The sequence below is a fragment of the Pristiophorus japonicus genome, chromosome 1 (assembly GCF_044704955.1).
Source record: "Pristiophorus japonicus isolate sPriJap1 chromosome 1, sPriJap1.hap1, whole genome shotgun sequence".
Lineage (NCBI taxonomy): Eukaryota > Metazoa > Chordata > Chondrichthyes > Pristiophoridae > Pristiophorus > Pristiophorus japonicus.
Genome location: NC_091977.1, coordinates 342,355,405 through 342,364,684, shown reverse-complemented (window position 1 = coordinate 342,364,684; position 9,280 = coordinate 342,355,405). Strand labels below are relative to the sequence as shown.

The window sequence follows — 9,280 nt, the reverse complement described above, 5'->3', positions numbered from 1 at the left end:
ATTGGATTGTTCAGTCACCTGAGAACTCACTTTTAGAGTAAAGCAAGTCTTCCTCGATTTCGAGGGACTGCTTATAATGATGATAAATTTAAGGCTTTCTTTTTTCTTTAGCACCAGTAACCAGAGACTTGAAGAGCAGACACATGCAAGCCAAAACATTCGTATCACCACCTAAGTGCAAAGACATGAAACTGTTACTTTTTTTTTAACTGAGAAAACGGGAGTAGTTTCAGTCTAGAGGGGAAATTTCCTTCATGCATCGCAGAGAAGTTGTCAACAAACTTTAACTCTAGGTCCACTGTGGACAGGTGCGCTCACGGATGTCGCTGACCCAGTCCAGGCAAACGGCAGCGGCACGTGCCTGTCAAGTATTTCCCCACGCATGCGCACCGCCTTAAACTCGGGATGCCTGCTCACCCTCTCGCCCCGCCCTGAGAGCACTTCTGCGCGCGAGCGCGGCGACAAACTTCCTGTGGATTGTAAATCGGCAGGGGGCGCGCACACAGCGCTGGGAGCGAGCAAAGACAGAGCGCGCCGGGCCGCGCACACAGCGCTGGGAGCGAGCAAAAACAGAGCGCGCCGGGCCGCGCACGGGTCCCGCGAGAGGCAGCGCAGCGGCTGAGCAGCACTGAGGTAAGAAAGGGAGAGCGGGCGGAGTGCAGGCGGTACACGGAGAGAGTCGGCCGGAGTGTCACTCTGTGAGTTGTCAGTGCTGCCAGTGTGATGGAGTTGTGTGTTATTGTATAAGTGGCCAGTGTGATGGAGTTGTGTGTTACTGTATGACTGGCCAGTGCTGCCAGTGTGATGGAGTTGTGTGTTACTGTACGAGTGGCCTGTGCTGCCAGTGTGATGGGGCTGTGTAAATGTGTGGGGCCAGTACTGCCAGTGCGAAATAAAGACAGACTTGGATTTATATAGCGCCTTTCATGACCACTGGACGTCTCAAAGCACTTTACAGCCAATGAAGTACTTTTGGAGTATAGTCACTGTTATAATGTAGGAAACACGTCAGCCAATTTGCGCACAGCAAGTGCCACAAACTGAAACGTAAAAATGAACCAGATTATCTGTTGTTGATTGAGGGATACATATTGGTCAGGACACGGGGATAACTCCCCTGCTCCTCTTCGAAGTAGTGCCATGGGATCTTTTTCGTCCACTTGAGAGAACAGACGAGGCCTCAGTTTAATATCTCCTCTGAAAGATGGCACCTCCAACAGAGGCTGTGTGTCCAGTGTGTGAGGTGCCAGTGCTGCCAGTGTGGTAGGGCTGTGTGTTACTGAGAGAGGGACCACTGCCATCAGTGTGATAAGGTGTGCTTGGTTCTATTCTTATCTATCCATTCGTAACCAGTGATTCACCTGAAATGACTTCTCTTCCCATTCATGCACCATCATATCTGGTGTCCCCCAAGAATCTATCCTCGGCCTGATCCTATTTTTCATTTACATGCTGTTCCTCTTTGACATTATCTGAAAACACAGTATCAGGTTCCACATTGTACGCTGACAACACCCAGCTCTACCTCACCACCAGCTCTCTCGACCCCTCTACTGTCTCTAAATTGTTAGACTGCTTAATCGACATCCAGTAGTGGATGAACAGAAATTTCCCCCAAATAAATATTGGGAAGACCGAAGCCATTCCCTTGGACACCTGCCAAAAACTTTGTTCCCAAGCCAATGATTCCATCCCTCTCCTGGCAACTGTTCACAACCTTGGTGACATATTTGATCCCGAGCTGAGCTTCTGACCACACATCCGCACCATTAAGACCGCCTATTTCCACATCTGCAACATCACCTGACTCCGCCCCTGCCTCAGCACCTCTGTTGCTGAAACTGTCATCCATGCCTTTGTTCCCTCTAGATTTGACTCTTCCAGCACACTCCTGGCCAGCCTCCCATCTTCCACCCTCTTTAAACTTAAGCTCATCCAAAACTCTGTTGCCTGTCTCCTAACTTGCACCAAGTCCCGTTCACCCACTACCCTTGTGCTCGCTAACTTACACTGGCTCCCAGTTAAGCAATGACTCCATCTTAAAATTTTCATCCTTGTTTTCAAATCTTTCCATGGCCTCGCCCCTCCCTATCTCTGTAATCTCTTCCATCCCCACAGCTCACCGAGATATCTGTGCCCCTTCAATTCTGGCTTTTTTTGTATCCCCAATTTTACTCGCTTCACCATTGGCAGCCTTGCCTTCAGCTGCCTGGGCTCCAAGCTCTGAAATTTCCTCCCTAAACCTCTCCACCTCTCTATCTTTCTTTCATCATTTCAGATACTCCTTAAAACCTACCTCTTTGAACAAGCATTTGTTCATCTGCCCATATATCTCCTTGCATGGCTCGATGACAAATTTTGTTTGCTAAAGCTTCTGTGAAGCGCCTGGGGATGTTCTACTATGTTAAAGGTGCTATATAAATACAAGTTGTTATGAGGGGCTGGGGCTGTGTGTCATGTACTGTATGAGGGACCACTGCTTTTGGTGTGTGCAAGCCTCTGTTACCATGTGAGGGGTCAGTACTGTCAGTGTAAGTGGGGTTATCTGTGTTATAGCGGATGACAGAAGAAAAAATTTAGATTTCCATAGCGCTTTTGACGACCTCCGGATGTCTCAAAGCGCTTTACGACCAAGGAAATACTTTTGAAGTGTAGTCACTGTTGTAAGCTAGGAAACACGGCAACCTGTATGCACACAGCAAAGTCCTACAAACAGCAATGTGATAATGTCACAATATTCTCTTTTAGTGATAGTTTAATTTTGGCCAGGACACTGGAGAGATCACTCCTGTTGTTTGTTGCAATAGTGCCATGGGATATTTTGTATCCACCTGAGAGGGCAGACCATGGTTTACCATCTCATCAGAAAGACAACACCTCTTACACTTCCATTGCCCAAGAGTATCAGCCTAGGTTTTGTGCTCAAGTCACTGAAATGGGACTTGAACCCACAACTATCTGATCCGAGTGCTTCCATTGAGCCATGGCTGACGCTGTAAGAAGAGCTGTAAGAAGTGCTGTTACACTTCATGCATTGTGAGTGAGATTTTGATATGTGTTGTATGAAAGCCTGTACTCTGATAGTTCATAAAGTTAATCTTTTCCATCCATGAGCTTATTGCGGATGGTTGCATTGACATCATGGCCCTGATGGAAACCTGACTGAGGAGTGATGACATCTTACCCGTAATGAAACCTCCCTGCCTGGCTATTACCTTCTACAACTTGCCCCGCTCAGACTGGGTGGTGGTGGTGTGGCTCTTATCAGCAAATTACATTTGGTCTGTCCCCCTACTCTTTTTTGGCACTTTCTCCTCCTTTGAGCATCTCGCCTTATTCCACCCCCCCACCCCCTCAGCCCTCATTTAAAATTCTCGTTCTTTACCTTCCATCCAAGTAAATATTCATCATCATCATAGGCTGTCCCTTGGAATCTAGGAAGACTTGCTTCCACAATAAAAGTGAGTTCTCAGGTGACTGTACAGTCCAATACGGGAATTACAGTCCCTGTCACAGGTGGGACAGTCGCTGAAGGGAAGGGTGGGTGCTGAGTCTGGTTTGCTGCACACTCCTTCCGCTGCCTGCGCTTGTTTTCTGCATGCTCTCGGCAACAAGACTCGAGGTGCTCAGCGCCCTCCCGGATGCTCTTCCTCCACTTAGGTTGGTCTTCCATCAGGGATTCCCAGGTGTCAGTGGGGATGTTTCACTTTATCAAGGAGGCTTTGAGGGTGTCCTTGAAACGTTTCCTCTGCCCACCTGGGGATTGCTTGCCGTGTAGGAGTTCCGAATAGAACGCTTGCTTTGGGAGTCTCGTGCTGGACATGCGGACGATGTGGCCCACCCAGCAGAGCTGGTCGAGTGTGGTCAGTGCTTCGATGCTGGGGATGTTGGGCTGATCGAGAACACTGACGTTGGTGCGTCGATCCTCCCAGGGGATTGCCAGGATCTTGCGGAGACATCATTGGTGATATTTCTCCAGTGATTTGAGGTGTCTGCTGTATATGGTCCACGTCTCTGAGCCATACAGGAGGGTGGGTATCACTACAGCCCTGTAGACCATAAGCTTGGTGACAGATTTGAGGGCCTGATCCTGGAACACTCTCTCCCTCAGGCGACCGAAGGCTGCGCTGGCGCACTGGAGGCGGTGTTGGACCTCATCGTTGATGTCTGCTCTTGCTGATAATAGGTTCCCGAGGTATGGAAAGTGGTCCACGTTTTCCAAGGCCCGAGATATGGCTTCACTCGCACACCAATGTGGTTGACTCTTAACTGCCCTCTGAAATAGGTTAGCAAGTCACTCAGTTGTATCAAACTGAAATTTTGAGGAGAAGGCCCACTGCCATCTTCTCAGGGCAACTAGGGATGGGCAATAAATGAGGGCTTGTTAGCAATGCCAACATTCTGAGAGTGAATATAAGGGGGGGCGAAATTTCCCTGTGCCCGTTTGGGGCGCACAATTTGAATTAAATTAATATTTAGTGCCCGGCAAGATGGGCTGCTAAATGTCGCTGAATTGGGGTCTTTGTCTGGAAAAAATGTACGGGGAGGTATCGGAGGCGTGATTCGCCTCTGCTGGGTGGTACCCTGGTACGAAAACTAAGGGGCACAACGCAAACCCGTTTTCGCCCGAGGCATCCCGGGGGCCGTTGCGGGTGGATTGTTTCCACCGCCCACCCCAGGGTGATAAATCATTAATGTCTCCCGGAGGTGCCTGAGGAAGAGAGTGTTCGAGGAGCAGACCCTCAGATCTGCCACCAAGCTTATGGTCTACAGGGCTGTAGTGACACCCGCCCTCGATTGTAAAGGGAATAGGCAGACGTTTCTGTGGCCGCAATCGAGACTCCAGGATGGTATGTTGCCTCCCTGGTGCAAGGGTCAAGGATGTCTCGGAGCGGTTGCAGGACATTTTGAAGGGGGAGGGTGAACAGCCAGTTGTCGTGGTGCATATAGGTACCAACGATATAGGAAAAAAACGGGATGAGGTCTTACAAGCTGAATTGAGGGAGCTAGGCGTTAAATTGAAAAAGTAGGACCTCAAAGGTAGTAATCTCCGGATTGCGACCAGTGCCACGTGCTCGTCAGAGTGGTAATCACAGCTCCGATGAATACATGGCTTGAGGAGTGGTGCAGGAGGGAGGGATTCAAATTCCTGGGACATTGGAACCAGTTCTGGGGGAGATGGGACCAGTACAAACCGGATGGTCTGCACCTGGACAGCATCGGAACCAATGTCTGAGGGGAGTGTTTGCTAGTGCTGTTGGGGAGGGGTTAAACTAATATGGCAGGGGGATGGGGACCTACGCAGGGAGACAGAGGGAAGTAGAATGGGGGCAGAAGCAAAAGATAGAAAGAAGAAAAGTAAAAGTGGAGGGCAGAGAAACCCAAGGCAAAAATCAAAAAAGGCCACATTGCAGCAAAATTCTAAAAGGGCAAAGTGTGTTTAAAAAGACAAGCCTGAATGCTCTGTACCTCAATGTGAGGAGTATTCATAAGGTGGACGAATTAACTGCACCGGCAGCAATTAATGAATATGATACAATTGGCATGGAGACATGGCTCCAGGTGACCAAGGCAGGGAACTCAATATCCAGGGTATTCAACATTCAGGAAGAATAGACAGAAAGGAAAAGGAGATGGGGTAGCGTTGCTGGTTAAAGAGGAAGTTAACGCAATAGTAAGGAAGGACATTAGCTTGGATGATGTGGAATCTGTATGGGTGGAGTTGCAGAATACCAAAGGGCAGAAAACGCTAGTGGGAGATGTGTACAGACCACCAAACAGTAGTAGTGAGGTTGGGGACAGCATCAAACAAGAAATTAGGGATGCATGCAATAAAGGTACAGCAGTCATCATGGGTGACTTCAATCTACATATAGATTGGGCTAACCAAACTGGTAGCAATACGGTGGAGGAGGATTTTCTGGAGTGTATTAGGGATGGTTTTCTGGACCAATATGTCGAGGAACCAACTAGAGTGCTGGCCATCCTAGACTTGGTGATGTGTAATGAGAAAGGACTAATTAGCAGTTTTGTGCGAGGCTCTTTGGGGAAGAGTGACCATAATATGGTAGAATTTTTTATTAAGATGGAGATTGACACAGTTAATTCAGAGACTAGGGTCCTGTACTTAAGGAAAGGTAACTTCGATGGTATGAGACGTGAATTGGCTCAAATAGACTGGCAAATGATACTTAAAGGGTTGACGGTGGATATGCAATGGCAAACATTTAAAGATCACATGGATGAACTTCAACAATTATACATCCCTGTCTGGAGTAAAAATAAAATGGGGAAGGTAGCTCAACCGTGGCTAACAAGGGAAATTAAGGCTAGTGTTAAATCTAAGGAAGAGGCATATAAATTGGCCAGAAAAAGCAGAAAACTTGAGGACTGGGAGAAATTTAGAATTCAGCAGAGGAGGACAGAGGGTTTAATTAGGAGGGGTAAAAATAGAATATGAGAGGAAGCTTGCCAGGAACATAAAAACTAACTGCAAAAGCTTCTATAGATATGTGAAGAGAAAAAGATTAGTGAAGACAAACTTGGGTCTCTTGCAGTCAGATTCAGGTGAATTTATAATTGGGAACAAAGAAATGGCAGACCAGTTGAAAAAATACTTTGGTTCTGTCTTCACGAAGGAAGACCCAAATAACCTTCCGGAAATACTAGGCGACCGAGGGTCTAGTGAGAAGGAGGAACTGAAGGATATCCTTCTTAGGTGGGAAATTGTGTTAGGGAAATTGATGGGATTGAAGGCCGATATATCCCTGGGGCCTGATAGTCTGCATCCCAGAGTATTTAAGGAAGTGGCCCTAGAAATAGTGGATGTATTGGTGATCATTTTCCAACAGTCTATCGACTCTGGATCAGTTCCTATGGACTGGAGGGTAGCTAATGTAACACCACTTTTTTAAAAAAAAAAGGAGAGAGAGAGAGAAAACGGGTAATTATAGACCGGTTAGCCTGACATCAGTAGTGGAGAAAATGTTGGAATCAATTATTAATGATGAAATAACAGCGCATTTGGAAAGCAGTGACAGGATCGGTCGAAGTCAACATGGATTTATGAAATGGAAATCATGCTTGACAAATCTTCTGGAATTTTTTTGAGGATGTAACTAGTAGAGTGGACAAGGGAGAACCAGTGGATGTGGTGTATTTGGACATTCAAAAGGCTTCTGACACGGTCCCACACAAGAGATTGGTGTGAAAATTAAAGCACATGGTATCGGGGGTAATGTACTGAAGTGGATAGAGAACTGGTTGGCAGAGAGTCGGGATAAACTCTCCTTTTAAGAATGACAGGCAGTGACTAGTGGGGTGCCGCAGGGCTCAGTGCTGGGACCCCAGCTATTTACAATATACATTAATGATTTGGATGAAGGAATTGAGTGTAATAGCTCCAAGTTTGCAGATGATACTAAACTGGGTGGCGGTTTGAGCTGTGAGGAGGACGCTAAGAGACTGCAGGATGACTTGGACAGGTTAGATGAGTGGGCAAATGCATGACAGATGCAGTATAATGTGGATAAATGTGAGGTTATCCACTTTGGCGGCAAAAACACAAAGGCAGAATATTATCTGAATGGCGGCAGTTTAGAAAAAGGGGAGGTGCAACGAGACCTGGGTGTCATGGTACATCAGTCATTGAAAGTAGGCATGCAGGTACAGCAGGTGGTGAAGAAGGCAAGTGGCATGTTGGCCTTCATAGTGAGAGGATTTAAGTATAGGAGCAGGGACGTCTTACTGCAATTGTACAGGGCCTTGGTGAGGCCTCACCTGGAATATTGTGTACAGTTTTGGTCGTCTAATCTGAGGAAGGACATTCTTGCTATTGAGGGAGTGCAGCGAAGGTTCACCAGACTGATTCCCGGGATGGCAGGACTGACATATGAAGAAAGACTGGATCGACTAGGCTGATATTCACTGGAATTTAGAAGAATGAGAGGGGATCTCATAGAAACATATAAAAATTCTGACGGGATTGGACAGGTTAGATGCAAGACGAATGCTCCCGATGTTGGGGAAGTCCAGAACCAGGGATCACAGTCTAAGGATAAGGGGTAAGCCATTTAGGACCGAGATGAGGAGACACTTCTTCACTCAGAATTGTGAACCTGTGGAATACTCTACCACAGAAAGTTGTTGAGACCAGTTGGTTAGATATATTCAAAAGGGAGTTAGATGTGGCCCTTACAGCTAAAGGGATCAAGGGGTATGGAGAGAAAGCGGGAATGGGGTACTGAAGTTGCATGATCATATTGAATGGTGGTGCAGGCTGGAAGGGCTGAATGGCCTACTCCTGCACCTATTTTCTATGTTTCTATGGGCTCAAGTTTCAGCCTGAGTTGCTCCTATTTTTTTGGAGCAACTAGTTTAGAATGGAGCATCTTAGAAATTGCAATTCTTGGCATTTAGTTTGCTCCAGTTCTAGTGAGTTAGAATAGTTTCATTTTAGAACAGATTTTTTTTTCAAAAGGCAGCATGTCCAGCCACTTACGCCTGTTTTGCAAGTTTAGGCAGCGAAAACGTACTCCAAACAAACTTAAAATGGAGTAAGTGTAGATTTTTGTACGCTCAGAAAAACCTTGCCTACACTTAAAAATTAGGCGTAGAGAACGAGAGATGGGGGGGCGGTGGGCGGGGGGGGGGTGGAATGGGGGTTTACAAACATTAAGGGCCCAAGTTTCCACAGGATAAAAAACGGGCGCCCCTCCGAGCTGAGTGCCCGTTTTTTGCGCCTAAAACGGCGCCAGAAAAAAAACGCACTATTCTCGAGCGCTTTGCAGCTCCTTGTCTGTTTGGCGCGGCGCCCAGGGGGGCGGAGCCTACACTCGCGGCGATTTTGTATGTGGGAGGGGGCGGGTACTATTCAAATTAGTTTTTTTCCTGCCGGCAACGCTGCGCGTGCGCGTTGAAGCGTTCGCGCATGCTCAGTGTGAAGAAAACATTGGCACTCGGCCATTTTTGTAGTTCTTTGTAGCTGTTTAATTTTTGAACATTTTTTAATAAAAGCACATTGCCATCAGCACATCAGCACTGAGGCTTCCTGCAGCCTTCTCACTGTCTCCTTCCCCTCCCTCCCCTCTGCAGCAACAAGCTGCTGTCTCCTTCCCCTCCCTCCTCTGCGCGGCAACAAGCCGCTGTCTCCTTCCCCCTCCCTCCTTCCCCTCCCTCCCCTCCCTCCATGGCAACAAGCCGCTGTCTCCTTCCCCTCCCTCCCCTGCGCGGCAACAAGCCGCTGTCTCCTTCCCCTCCCTCCCCTCCCCAGCGCGGCAAC

At 47.6% G+C, this 9,280-nt stretch overlaps 1 protein-coding gene across 10 annotated transcripts in view; it reads left to right on the top strand.

The window, feature by feature from the left end:
* The first annotated feature begins 510 nt into the window (after positions 1 to 510).
* Positions 511 to 9,280, top strand: part of LOC139273211 (cAMP-regulated phosphoprotein 21-like) — a 705,332-nt gene continuing 696,562 nt past the window's right edge. For 7 of the 10 annotated variants that reach the window (XM_070889855.1, XM_070889888.1, XM_070889882.1 and 4 more), the window contains exon 1: positions 512 to 633. The gene's annotated coding sequence lies outside the window, so the exon portion shown is untranslated. Of the gene's footprint in view, positions 634 to 9,280 lie in introns of all 10 variants that reach the window. The other 3 variants (XM_070889915.1, XM_070889907.1, XM_070889897.1) reach the window with 2 other exon arrangements.